This window comes from Alligator sinensis, unplaced genomic scaffold, assembly GCF_000455745.1.
Source record: "Alligator sinensis unplaced genomic scaffold, ASM45574v1 scaffold36_1, whole genome shotgun sequence".
NCBI classification, from domain to species: Eukaryota; Metazoa; Chordata; order Crocodylia; family Alligatoridae; genus Alligator; species Alligator sinensis.
The window spans coordinates 1,349,480-1,364,369 of record NW_005842101.1 but is presented as its reverse complement, the minus strand read 5'-3'; the positions used below and the strand labels follow the sequence as shown (position 1 = coordinate 1,364,369).

Here is a 14,890-nt window from a genome sequence, read left to right as displayed (position 1 = left end):
TTCTGAAAATCTGAAATGTTTACTGTAATGAAATCATGCAATATATAGATAGCATATGGTTCCTGGTTTTGTTTATGTTGTTTAAAAATATCTAAAAGGACCGCTCAGGCTAAAGAGCAATGTTATTGCTTCCACAGGCAGTTGATGGGTTGTTTAATAGTATTTTAAATGTTTGTTAATGATAGTCTTAAGGAAACACAGAAAAGCACAGAAGCAATGTAGAATGGCAATAACAAAGTAGTCATAAAGATTAACATGCCACTAGGGGACAGTAGAAAGTCACAAAATGAGGTTCTGTTGAAGAAACCAGAACAAAAGGCCTTTCTTTGTCAAGAAAAGAAAAGAAAAGAAAAGAAAAGAAAAGAAGAAATCACAAATATGCATTTCTAAACCAAAATCATTTTATAAGTGAGGGGTCTGAAACATATAGGAGAAAAAAACTTTCAGGAGTCTATTTTTATATATTTTATATTTAAAGTTCCCTTGTATTGCAAAATATGCATGACTATTTAAAAGAATAAATTCAAGTGGAGACTTTAATTTTTACCAATTTTATATATTGTAAAATTTAAAGATCCAAAAATATGTACATCAGCACATTACTAATTACATACCAGTGACAAAATAAAACTCTGTAATCTTTATGTGTTACTTAGTGAGACATTGTGCAGAGATTAGATTATTTTAATTACTTAAACAGTCCAAATAAATGTCTGTCATTCAGGGAATAAAATGTGTTATAAAATATGGAAGAATAAGGGAATAAGCTATTTTTTAAAGCTTGCCATTAATATGGGACTATCTCCTTGTGATATAAATAGAAATAGTACATTTTTCAAGAGTGAAGTATGACCCTAAGAAATTCACCAACAGGCCAGATTCTGATACCGTTAATACATTAAATGATCCTAGTAAAGTCCAATACTTCTTATTTCAAGGAAGAGTAAGAAAATCTTCTTTTTTGTGATTATACAATTTATTCATATAATACTGTTATTCTCCACTCAGAAAGTCAGTCAGACTTCAGATTAATGAACTACATACTAGGTTTTGTCCAGAGGTGTGCTTGTCAGTACATCATGAGAGGCCTTGTGTAATTTCTAAGTTTATAAAAAAGAGAATAATCTGATTGGTTGATAAAATTTCAGTCTTTGCAGTTATTGGATATCAACTAACAAGCTGAGAATTACTTACTAAATTTTATTTCCCAAACTGAACAATAGATTTAAGTCTAAAATCTTAAGAGATTATCAATTTTCCAGATCCTTGGAGCACCTAGTCCTCAGCAAGGTGCCTCTTAGTGAGGATCTTTCATAACTGTAACTTGGCATGTGTTAGTATTTACAATATGTACACACACTACCGGGGTGGACCTGTTGTGAGATATCTGCATAAACTGAACATTCAACAAAGCAGAGAACATTTGTCAAAAATAGTTTTCTTCCACTATAATTTCTGATTTTCATTAAGCAGGAAACAAAAAAACAAGCCTTTCTATGGGAACAAAATACAAACATACACATATACAGTGTATGTAGAGAGGAAACTATCTCTTAGATAGATACACAAACACTATTCTTCAGTAGTTTTCATGAGAATTTCTGTAACACTAAAAGGAAGATTCTCTGGTACAAGAATTCACCATAAACTCTATTTGTCTCATTTTAGGACCAAACTTGCAAAGATATCTCATCCTAAGGGATAAATATGTTGGTGTAATATTTCATGCATAATAATTTGAACCAGCTATTCATGTACATAAAAAAAATCAAATTTTTGCTTAATTGTTGTGCTGAGATGCATTCATAAAATGACAGTCCGTTCCATAGATTTTACAAAAACAACTTCATGTCCATATTTAGAGGCATTTTTTGAAAATGTACCTATAAAAATTACCTGATAATTACCAAATCACCAGTGATCAATTTCAAACTTTTAATTAAAAAAAAATCACCAAAAAAAAATCCTATTAAGACATGAAGCACAAAGGATGCCCATAATAAAAACAAAACTCAAGTTGTACTGCAAAAAGAGAATCATCTCTAATTTACTACATATTTGATTTACGTAGGGTTTTTTCTTCCTTTCTACAACTCTTCTTCAATTTAGTATTTTATAAATATACATGCTTGAAGATGAAGGGACCGGACCATTCAACAATGCCCTTATGCATATGCTGAATTTCAAGCAGTTGCTTAATTTCTCATCTTTTCAGTAAGGTATAAGCATATACTTAAATATTCTGGTGACAGGCATGAACTCAAGCATAGCTTTAGAAGTTACTCACATGCTCAAGTGCTTGACTGAATCAGAACCCAACTTCTGAAAGGCAAGAATACTTTTAATTCCCACTAACATCACTGAAGTAGGCGCTACATATCACTCAGTAGAAGTAATCCTTACTTGTGTTAATTGCTACAATGACTTCAATTGTAAAGACCAACAGGACTGGGCACTAAATGTGTAGATGAAGGCTTAAAATAGAAAATCAATAATGTTCTGTATCATGAGTTACTGTGTTTAATGAAGTCTTCATAATTTCATGGGCAGTTGTAAGAAATGGTATCATATAGCGAATGCCACATATAAGCAGTTCCTAGTTCTACTGTTCTACCAAACAGAAGACATTACAAAAATGTGAAATTATTTTATAGCTTTAGCAATGTAATTAAAATTTAAGAATATTTTATACCTTGTGCCACAATAAAAACTGTCAGGTTCACAGCTGTCTCTGATGTCTCCTAAGTTTCAATCTACCAATGACAAAATTTGAGCATGTGTAAATATCCACCCATTTTCAATGCTATTTTCTATTATTTACTTGGACTCCATCTCTGTGCAATAGGATTCCAGAATGTTACCCTTCTACTCCACTCCTTCTCACCCTTCCTAGAGAAAAATCCTTATGTTACTATGCTATCTCCCATTTTTTTACTTCCTTCAAGTCATTTTCATCTCCTAGTAGGCCCTTTCTGTTTTTGCTGTGTCACCCCAAGGCCCTCTCCAAATAAAAATTCACAGAATTTTTTACTTTCACTGCCACATGTTTTTTTCTGATGAAAATTCTTTTCCATTCCTGCATCTTATGCATGTGTGTCATGGGCATAACAGTCAAAGCATTTGGTAAATCCTAGAAAACAGCATACAACTGTGATGATTTTGCTTTAACAGCATGTTCCAGAGAGCATATGCAACCAAAAATTAAAAGACTACATAACTGTAAACCTGGAAGCCTGTAAGTTAGGAATCATGAGTAAATTTTTGCATGCAAGAATCATGCATATAAGTATTTCTAAGAGCAAGCCCCAAGGCTCTAATTTAGGGAAGTGCTTAACCATATGGTTAATTCCATCTATTCAGGACAACATTTAAACACGTTTAAGTTCACTGGAGGAGGTGCAAAAGGTCAAATAGGGAAGCATTCCTGAATCAGGTCCCACATTTGCTAAGATTTTTATTCCAATCTTGTGTTGCATTATGTATGGGTGGAAACCTACACCAGCACAAAATCCTACTGAAGTCAATGTTCAGTGATCCAGCTGTGCATAGTCCAATCTAGTACTATTGCACTTTAAAGTATTCTCCTCTGTCTACTGAAGAAGGTATTAATTTAACTGTCTCTACAGCAGACAAACTCTTTGTCTTGCTTTTTAGAATACTACATGTTTATTCTTTTAAAACAATGATACTTTGGGTATAATTATTTTATACATTTAAGTTAATGTATGCAACTGCATTTTTGTGCTGTGGTCTGTATCTTTGGCACAGTTCGCAAAATTATTTCTTAAAAATAAACCTATTATGCTAAGAGGCATTTTTAAGTAAGCTGCTATGCATTTAATCTGTGGATAAAATAGTGAAAGGCCACATACATGTGAACAACAAAAAAGCATTTATTGAGGGAGTTCTTTTAACCATCATTTGTATGATATTTTGTAAAATACTATAAAATTATGGTTAATATTTAACATACAGCCATACTTAAAAAAACTGCATTCTTCTACCAAAAATCGGAAGACAATCTGCCTACTAGATTTGGAAACTCTTCCCCCCATATTAATATTTTAAGGGATTTAAAGGAGGCGGGGGGAGGAATGAAAATAATTTTTATTTTCTTTTTTGAATAAGAATAGAAAATATATACATCCTCTGTAAAAAACTTCACCATGTATGAGTGTAAATCTACTGATCTCCCATTTAATTCTTGGTGCATAGAAAACAATGGGTGGATCTGATACAGCACCTGATTGATATTTCCAGGGTGTGAAAACCTCCACCATGAGATTAGGCTGATATTGCATATTCAAACACATACAATGATATATTTGTCATTGCTATTGACCTTTATCTCTCCAGTTTCCTGACAACCTTCTACAGTTATTGACATTACAAATACCAGCGACAACGTGCAGGGCAAAGTATAACCTTTCATTTACCTTCATGTCCCTCAAATGACTCACGTAGGTAGTTTCAACAAAAGCTGCAAACAATGATACTGTTGATTTTTTTTTCTTAACTTGCTAAAATGTTTTCCATTTTCCTCTTGTTCTCTGAAAATCATGCCAATAACTCACTACAAAGGAAACGATTTCAAATGAATACAGGTAATTAGAAGTGTCAAGAAATCAGCAGAGAGTAGGGTGTCTGCCGAAAGAGTGCCAGACTCCCTTTCAAAAAGGTCTTTGTCATTTTTTAATAGAAGGTAATTAATGTAGACTACAGTAAAGTGTACAGGATCCCAGTCACTTGTCTTTCTTTCCTTATAAATGGGACCATAAAGATGTTTTGATTTCTAGAAACAATCTTCTGAGGTTATTTAAAAATGACTTTTAATTACAAGAATAGTCTTTTTTAGTCTTCTAAAAGCAAGAAAAGGGAGAATGTAGAAAGGGCACATTGATTACAGTGACAAAAGAAAGCTTTATTTAAAAAAAAGTACAGAGCTAAGTTGTTTGTTCCAAAAGTGACACAAGATGATTTGGCACAACTAGTGATATCAGCTGAGGAGAACATCAAAATACAGCCCATGATCATTGAAATCTATCCATCAGTACCCCACAAATCAAATATATTAATAAATCAAATGAAATACAATGCTTCCGTTACCATAATTACAGACTTTCAATGTTATTTGGAAAACGGTATCTATTTTTCCCTACTAGGGTAACAGAACTAATTATTTTGCCATTTTAAAGAGCACCTCTCTTAGGAATAGGAAAATATCTCCTTAAAAGGCCATTTTCAGCATGTGGAACACAGTCTACTTAGCTTTATAAGTCTTGCTAAAAGCTATAAATTACTTTTTTTTTTTTTAAGAAGTATGGGGGGAATATGGAGTGTGGATGTTATATTAAGTCACTTGTCCCTTAAGTTAGGTACCTTGTCTCCAGTAAAGACCCATGCCTGAGGACAAAGCAAACAAATAAAACCACACAAATAAATAAATAAAGGAAAGAAATCCAATATGGCACAATGATGGAAACTGGAACAAAGGGCAACATTTTTTCCTGACCCTTGCAAGCTCGTAAGATTCACTGCTAAACATGACATTTAGAAGCCCTTATTTTAGCATACCTGTCTACAAATGGTGCCAACAGTCATAAAAATTACCCATACATTTTCCAAATATGGATAGAGTTTTCACTTTATATCTCCTAAAACAATCAATTCCACATTTTTTCAAGATGCACAACACAAGAAGATAAATTCTTTCAGGCTACATTTCATTGCTAGGTAAAGTCGTAAAAAATAAAAGAATTCCCCCTTCTCAGTTTCATCATGCTTGGTAACAAGATGGCGTATAAAGCACATTTTTCCTGATACAATGAAGTGTATATTAATACTTTGAAATTAGAAATTGTATTTTAAACAAAATGAAACAAAGGTTTGTGAACAAGTCAATCATTACAAAACAAGGATAGCAAAATTCATTTCAGAATGACACAGGACCCCTAGGATACAGAAGATTAGTAGTAGAATAAGACAGAGAGTACCAAAATTGAAGTAATTAAAGTACCCAATTTCAAGTGTGTTCAGTCATTTAAAAAAGAATGAGGAAGAAAAAACCCAGAAATTTTGAAATTCAACAGAACAAAAATGTTTGTATTACACCAAAACATCAATGTGAATGTTATGGCTGGAAATGTATCTAAAAAGAAGTTGACCAAGCTTCTAACTTAAGGAAATAAAGTATTTTTATCCTAAATGTGCTTTAAACACTGCATAATTCTAGTGTGTAGGACCTGCAAAAAGTCATAACAAATATATAACAACAACCTGCATCAACAGATCTTGGAACATCATTAATGAGCTAGAACCCTTTACCTTAGGCCCTTGTGTACTGAAGTAAAAAGAAAGACTTCCAACAATTCAAATGAGTAATCAATCAAGTTTTTCACCACCCGGACATCAAGAAGAGGGTAATGCCTGGCAAGATGACTGAAACGAGGGAACCACAGATATTCTCTGACTGTTACACAGTGGGCTCCAATTAAAAGGCTGGGCAACCTCTGCTCTACATAAAGCTTAATTTGTATTCCTAACACTTAAGTAGAAGTGCTGAAGAGCTGAAAGATTAGAACCATATATCTTTTGACACTAGAAAAGTGTTCAAACATTTGAACTTATGACAAATTTGGCATCACAACAACAAAGCAATGTTTCAAATAAATGTACTGTGGAGCACCGTATTCCAGTGAGTGTTATGTGTATCGAGCTAAAATCTGCTCTATTGTTGGAACAATATAGTTGCATTTATATAATTCTCTCCCATGAAGCTGAGCAGTATTGGAGTATTTGTGACACCATATATATGATGTAATATACTTTATTTTCTCCACATTTTGTATTTTTACACAAATAAAGATTGAAGTAATTAGATAAACATTGTAAAATATAGCATGGTACATGTCACAGAAAAAAATTAACTAAATTTGTTCTCATAGTGTAATTATGTGCTTGTTTATTTCTATTCCACCCTACCCAAAAGGCTCAGAGTGGCTTACAATAACCCCACTTTCTCCCACATAGGAGTCCACAAACAATACCCCAAAACTTGAGAACACCAGCTTCCCTGGTTTCCTCCAAACATCAGCTGCCTGCCCAAATCCTCATACAATCAACCCTCCCCATTAATCCCAACCATTCCTCTAACCAACACTCATATCCAGATACAAGAAACTTATTCCCACACTCCCACTGCTCTGCCTCACCCCCAGAGAAGATACCCCCAACAGTTCTACATCAGAACTGTAGCTGTCATTCTCCCTCTCCCAAAAAACACACATAATCCTCCACTTACTCAACAAACACAACACTAAATTCAAAAGAAATCTAACAAAAAGTAAAAGAATGACCCTCTACCCTATCTCTGTCACCAGCAAAAGACAATGCCAATGAGTACCCTTAAGCACTATTTCAGCAGCACCCACCAGGGAGGCTTGCAGTCTGGCTGGGTTCTTCTTAATGCCACATAAGGTCTTGAAAGATCATTATGGTGAACAAGATGCATAACTGTTTCCAAATTATCCCTTGCATTTTGGGTTGCAATGCACTGCATCACTGGCACAAAGTACCTTAAGAGCAGCAAAGCCTGTCAAAGGGATGATGATAACCTTAACGTTGGAGTGGTGGGGGAGGAAATCCATCAATATCACTCCTATGCAGAGTTACAATCCTATGTAAATTTTCGGCATTTAAAAAAAATTCCCATTCAGTATCTGGATGAACCTAAGCCTTTTTCAAATTGCACATGAAAAAGCAGAGAAACCCTCCTCATCCCCACTCTAGAACTGCCAATAATCTGGTGGTTAGAGTACTCACCTGACATGTGGGAGACCCAGGTTCTCAGGACTGCTCTGCCATTCTCCCATATCCCAAGTGAGTGTCCTAATTTCTACATAGTTGCCTATTCTCATGTACATATCTCAGGCCCCTGCCAGACATTACACTTAAGATTAACCAGTTAATCACATCTTAAGTTGTAACCCGGCCATGCATTAAAGCAATTAATGGCATCATAACACAAGAAATAAGTCACAAACTTATTCCACAAACAATACAGCTGGTTCATATGATGCCATTAACTGAATGTGTGGTGCTCTTCCCCCTCCCTAACCAGCTGGAAGCCCCATGAGTTGACGGGGCTCTCAACTACAGCGGCACATGATGTGCTCCTATAGCTGGAAGCCTGCAGTTTATGGGGCTCAAAGCCATGGAAGCACACCATGCGCTCTGGTGGCTGGGAGTTCTGTCAGCTGTGAGCACCATCAGCTGTGGGCTCCAAGCCATGGGAGCCTGCTACTTGCTGCTGAAAGGGGGAGCCCAGAATCATGATCCCAGGCTGTCCCTGCACCGGCAATAAGGTGCAATAGGATCTGATGCTTGATCCCACAATCACACCTCCTGCCATGCCCATGTCACATGGCAGGAAGCACTACTGTGTAGCTTCAACATCAGATACTATCAAGCCTTTACCTGCATGGCTAGCAGGGGCCTCAATTTCTCCTGTTGGAGCTGTTCCACTTTGCAAAACTGAATATTCTTGGAGCAAAGGATTTGAACCTGAATCCTATATCTTGCATCCAAGGTGAGTGTCTATGCACTGAGCTATAAAGTCTGTCTCTGCCCCTAATTCAATAAATATTTAATTTATACACAGTGGAAAAGCTCTACTTGAAGCAAATGACAAATACCCACCCATGACAGCTGACAACCTGGTGGCTAAAAGCATCCACCTGGAATTTGGCTTGAATCAAGTAGATTAAGAACATCCTATACGACTGCCTTGAGCATTAAGTTACTGATCTCTCTCCAGAAATTTTATACTGGACCTCAGAAACCTTTCCTGGAAAAATATTTCAGTTTCCTGAATAAACATTTTCTCCTTAAAATATATATATATATATATATATATATATCCAGATTGGTTCTACCCCTACACCTTTTCCCTCTGTGGCCACCAAAGAGGACATAAATAGTGTTTTCTTCAGGCTGCTCTAACTTACCCAGAGGGCCTGCCCAAGGCACAGATTTTGAATTGTCTCTACCCATCCTGAATCATTCCATGCAGAGATTCTGGGCTTGTTTTGCTCAATAGGAGTGTTTCATGATCACAGACTTTATATATAAGTATTGGTATATTCCATACTAGCATAAAGTAAATAAACATTACTGTTTATTAGCGTAATAATTTTATATTGCAAAATAATTCAGCATATGAAGAATGCTCAAAATACCACAATACTGTTTACACTTCTAATTTCTACATTTTCTTCTCCAAATAAATCACTTCATGAACTACTGGCAAAAGTAACAGTAACTTTGCTTGCCATCTTGTGCTCTTGTTTGAATGGTCTATATATTGAGCATGTGCCTTTTGTTTCAAGTTGAAGTATTATTCCTTATCAACAGTAAAGGAAATGTCAGTATTTTATTATAAGCCATTTAAAGTCAAACAATGAAATGTAATGGTTTCCCCTGCTAGAGTATTTTAAAGTAAAAGTCAGAACAGCCGGTTTCTGGAACAATAAATGTGTTTCCTCCGCAAAAAGCCTTTTTTATGCAAACCCTATCAATATTTTGTAGACCAACATATAAAAACAGCATCAATATTTTGAACCTTGACGTGCCCTTAAAAAGCATTTGGTCATGAAGACATATGTAGATGTCTTTTGAACTGTTTATGCTTCATTTGTCCCAATGGGACTATTGGTTGCTGAACAATGACAAATAAATGAAATAAGAAGATGCTAGAAAAGAATATCAGAAGCTGCTTCAAAACTTTTGTTAATTTGCTTGCTGCAAAAATAACACTAATTAGTAAGGCTTTTCCATGGCATTGGTTATTATAATAGTAAATATAGTCCACATCTTCCTGTTTATATGCGGACACATGCACATATATCTTATCACCCTGTTGACACTACCAGCTTGTTCTTTGCTTAAGGTACATAAGTTATTTTATGTAATACAAACAAATATGAATATACAGAGTTAAAAACACTTTCACTACTAAGTGTACTGTGATAAAACAAACCTCTTCAGCCTGAAACTTTCCTTTTTTCACCACTTTCCGAATCTCCCTAAGGAAAGATAAGTAAAATACGGTAAGGTCCATACATTCTGGCTCTTTCAGGCCAACACGCAGTGAACTCCAGCATTCAGGACCCTTCATTAAGTACACACTAGTATTCCCTTCTCATTTTTCTGAAAGTAGAATTTCATAGTGATTTACCATTTTGCAGAGATTATAAAATCTTATATTTGACCATCAAGTATAAACATTCTCCTGCATTGGTTCTGCAAAAGTAATTGTGCAATAATGCTATCATTTTGAGCAATGGCAATACAAGGTCAAATGTACACCAGCATGAGTGTATACAACTGCATTAATGTCAAAATAATTGTGTCAACTACTTCTAATGGTGAATTTGGTCCACAGCATGGTACCAATAAGAGGCATATACAGCCATACCCAACATCAATCATTATTCAGTTAGTTATTTGACATATTATTTAATGACAGTTCTGGATGCCTCTCATTACACTAAGGTAGTGTGAATTAATTTTCCGTGTTGTTGCATTTGCTGCAATGGCTATGTTTAGTGATGAAGAAATGTTCCTTTTGCCTGGCTAATACAGAAAAGCTGCAATAGTGGTTATTCCTTGACATCTTTAAACAACTGATAGTTTGGAGGACTGATCATAAGAATGAAAGGCTGGTTCTCCTGAGTTCTAATCCTGGCTGTATTGCTAACTCAGTTAATAACCTTGGGAGTTCATCCCAGTAGCTTTCAGTCTCACCATTTGTAATAAAGGAACCTTCCTACTTCATAAACCATGACAAGATTAAGTACTTAATATCTGTGAAATATTTGTACATGTCAATTGCTACATAATGCCAAATATTTTTAAACACCAGTCTGAGAAAGTTGGTGAGTTTCATCTGGAAAAGCTGTGCATGAATAAATCTATTGCGTTTTTTTTAAATTTCTCACCTCAAGGTTTCTGTTTAAGTTTGGGATTTGAATGAATGCCAAGTGTAAAGCAAAGTGCAGTGCAAAATCTCTCTTTTGCAGGGTTTTAAATCAAAATACCCAATTTGGCAAATTTGCTGTATGGAACCAGTCTGCCAAGGTTCTTTAAAAGGTTTGTCCGAAAATATCATCAACATGGTTTAATTTATAGCTCACGTTGGGCCCAAAATTGAACCTGAAATCTCAATTTCTCAAAAAACATTTCAGCAATGTTTGAGTAAAACTTTCTAACCTCTAATTGTACCTCCTCTTGTATATCCAAAATGGAATGGATCTGTTTTCTAGAGGTGCTTTGTATTTAATCCAAGATGGCAGAACTCTAATAAGAACAATTCCAAATTGTCAATGCCATCAAACAAATCCAGCTTCAGCAATGATTTGTCCTCATACTTGGACTCTTGGCTAATCAAATCAAATGCACCTTCCTTGGTTCATAACCAAAAACTTTCATTTACTTTCTTACTCTTACTGTCTCATAAACACACCATTACCTGAAAGAAAGTAAATACATATGAAATAATATGGGTCAAAGATGAAAACTGTGGAGTACCAAACATAGCCAAAGCAACTGAAACATCATCAATAGTGATGACAGAGACCCACTGTGTGAATTAAATATTTTTATACATCTCAGTAACAACTGCACTAGAACTAAATAACTTACAGTCAAAATCCCATGATTCACTATGACATGGTTCTCCCATGAGCATATGAAAAATGTGACCTAAGAAAGTGTCCTAGAGGAAAGAAGAGAACCTGCCTCCAACACAGGTAGGCAACTTAAGAAGATGGAGTGCTGTAACCTTACACTCACATAACCCTCACCTCAAATGCATTAAATGACCTTCTATTTCCCTTCGCATTCAAGTAGTCTAATAAGGTATTTTGCTCCATAGAATTTTGCTATCATTTAATATCTATATGGCTGTTCTACTTGTTGTATTAACATAATAATTGCTATGCAGTGTATTAAATATGGCTCATTTTAATGCTATATCGATAGGCCTGACCTCATAATAAATATTACTGTCCTTGGTCTTTAAATGTTGAACAGTGATGTTCAGGTCAATGGCATATTAATAGGAGTCAATTACATTCATGAATTGTTAATTATTTACTTTTCTTGTTTTGCACATTATACCAGTAAGCAAAGAAATTGTGATAACTTTCCCACAAGAGGAAAGAATAACATGAAGATGCAAAATAGCTAGACGAAAAGGGCAACTTTAATTTAATCTAATGTTTCTGGAGTTGTACCCTGCTTTGGTCTGAAATTCTGGTCAAATATTTTGGCTTAGATTCAATTGATAACATTCGGTAACTTGCTAATTTTGTATTATGACACAAAAGTGAAATATTTTATTTGGAATACAGTGCTATATGATGAAGATTACTTCTCTAAGGTTTTCATTTTAAATGAAGATTGTGAGTAACTCATACAAAGGAAAACAAGTGCAGAAAATATCTTTGTTTCAGATTTATATTTCTTAAAACACTTTTAAGCCAGCATAACCATAGCAAAGTTATATCCACCATGGCCGTGTCCAAATGAGTGCAGCCGTGCAGTATGTGGTGCCACAGACATGTCTGATGTACTACATACCACACATTGAGCTGTTCTCCACACGAGAAGGGAGCAGTGCATGGGATTTTTTTTAGGCCCCTGGATATCCAGGGGTCAAAAACACCTTCAAAACAAAAAGTGGAGCGGTACATGCGGGGGGCAGCATGTGCTGCTCAAAACTGGAGTCTGGCCAGCTGGAGTTAGACTCTGACTGCCAGCCAGCCTCCACATGCCTGGATCGCTGCTGCTGCAGCTCAGGGAGGTCCCCAGGATCCCAGGTAAGGCTGCTGGGGCCTTTCCGGCACTAGCCCCAGTCTCCCCTACCCTGCCCAGGGTAACTTGCTTAGCTCCAGAGGGCATGTGGCACCAGCATTCCCCAGGCACAAGTAGTTGCAGCATAAGGTGCACCACTGCTAGATGTCCCCAGGGAACCAAACATCCATGCACAGGTAGATGCAGCCCATAAGTCTGGTATTAGAAAAGAAAGAATCAGATTCATCAAACCTTTGATAATGCACCTTGAGGCTTATATATCAATCAGTGGTGGCAAGAATGGATGGGCAAGCATGCTGAGCCCCAAAGGCTGCTTGAAGAAGAGGCATGCCAGAATGGAGCATGGAGCACCTCACCCTTCTATCCCCCCTTTCCTCTTTGGCTTCAACTCCAGAAGAGGAAAGGCACAGCAGTGGTGGCACTGTAGGAACATATGTCAGTGGAAGTCATTCGGGGAGGGGGGGGAAGGGGGAGGGATGTCAACTCACTTTTATGTTGCCAAAAACCCTTTTTTTGGGCCACTGGGCAAAAAATGAAGTGAAATATCTCAGTAGCACTAAACTTGCAGCTGCTGTTCCTGTGCTGCTACCACTGCAGAAGCTTTCACCAGAGGCTCTGCAAGGAAAGTGCAAGAGGAAGAGGAGAGGGGGGCAGATCTTTAATTAATCAAGTTGTGAAAGATAACAATTCCATTTTAAAATACTCTTAACTACTCTTAACTAAATTTATATTTTATTACATCTCATCAAAGAAATTATGTTAAGAACTCATGTTAAGATTGCTTAGTTAAGCAAATCAGGATGTGATAAGGTTAAGCTTAAATAAGCAACACTAACTCTGCCCACTGTTGCCTTAACAATATGCTGCAGTCTTTAATTTCATGATTATACAATAATACAAAAAATATAGCAGAATATCATTTTTTACATGTGTATAAGATGCTATATCTTTTGCATTCTTGTACATTCTCACAAATTTTGTCATAGTAATCCAGTATAACATTATTGACAATGTAAAGATACTTTTTTTAGCACTTTAAGTTTTAATAATTTAATTATCAGCCATTAATTAGTTACTTTTACTTTCCTTAAGTGCAATTCAAGAGAAGAGACACTTAATTATAACTTAGCTTAGAAGTTGGGTGGCCTAATTATATGCCTGCATATTTCCACTATTAATCTTTAAATCTAATCTGTAGTATATTTTAAAAGCAAATCAGTTTTCAGACTTCAGTGCAATTTCTTTGGCTGTCATATAAAGAGTAGCACATTACTACATAGGATATGCAATTACACAAGTGCTTAATTTTAAACATTTTAAGCAGAAAAATATGACAATATAACATTTTAGGAACTGTATGCATTTTGTTAAATAACATACTGATACAAATAAACAAAGGGCCAAAGTTAAGGTTGAATAACTGTCAGACATTCAAGCTCAATTAAAATACCTGCTTTGATAAAATTAACTTTTTAAAGAAAAAAGTATAGCAAATAATAAATTCCACTTAAAACTCTTTGGCTAAATATCTTAGAGTATTTACCTTGGTTTCCCAAAAACTTTATCTCTTTTTCCCCCAAGAAGGAAGATAATTATAAGATCCATCATTTCTGTAAACCCTAACTGCATTTCCTCTTCACCTTAAAAAAACCAGCAATAATGTTACAGTGCTTCTCACTATCTCTGCCTTATTCACTGCATACCTTAAATACATTTTTTCAATTTGGAACTAGGTACTGGCAACATGGCATGACATGCAATATGGTATTCTTTAGCTACACACTTTATAAAGCTAGCGTAAAACCCTTCAGTAAAACTGCTAACAATGCCTATGTTATATTCATGTTCAGGGGTTTAGGTTGTAGCCATGTTGGTCTAAGGATATAGGCAAACAAGGTTCCTTGGGTGAATTTGATATCTTTTATTAGACCAACCCAAATGGTTGGAGAATAGTTATTAAGCAAGCTTTCGGGTTCAAAAACCCTTCGTCAGGCTCAGGAAGCTGCAGCAGTTGCTG

At 35.6% G+C, this 14,890-nt stretch overlaps 1 long non-coding RNA gene across 2 annotated transcripts in view; it reads right to left on the bottom strand.

The window, feature by feature from the left end:
• LOC106722237 overlaps positions 1-14,890 on the bottom strand; it is a 245,715-nt gene that overhangs the window by 176,512 nt on the left and 54,313 nt on the right. For both annotated transcript variants that reach the window (XR_001358072.2, XR_003094230.1), the window contains exons 2-3: positions 13,362-13,488; positions 10,037-10,082 (exon numbers count right to left, since the gene is read on the bottom strand). This is a non-coding gene — a long non-coding RNA (uncharacterized LOC106722237). The remainder of the gene's footprint in view (positions 1-10,036; positions 10,083-13,361; positions 13,489-14,890) is intronic.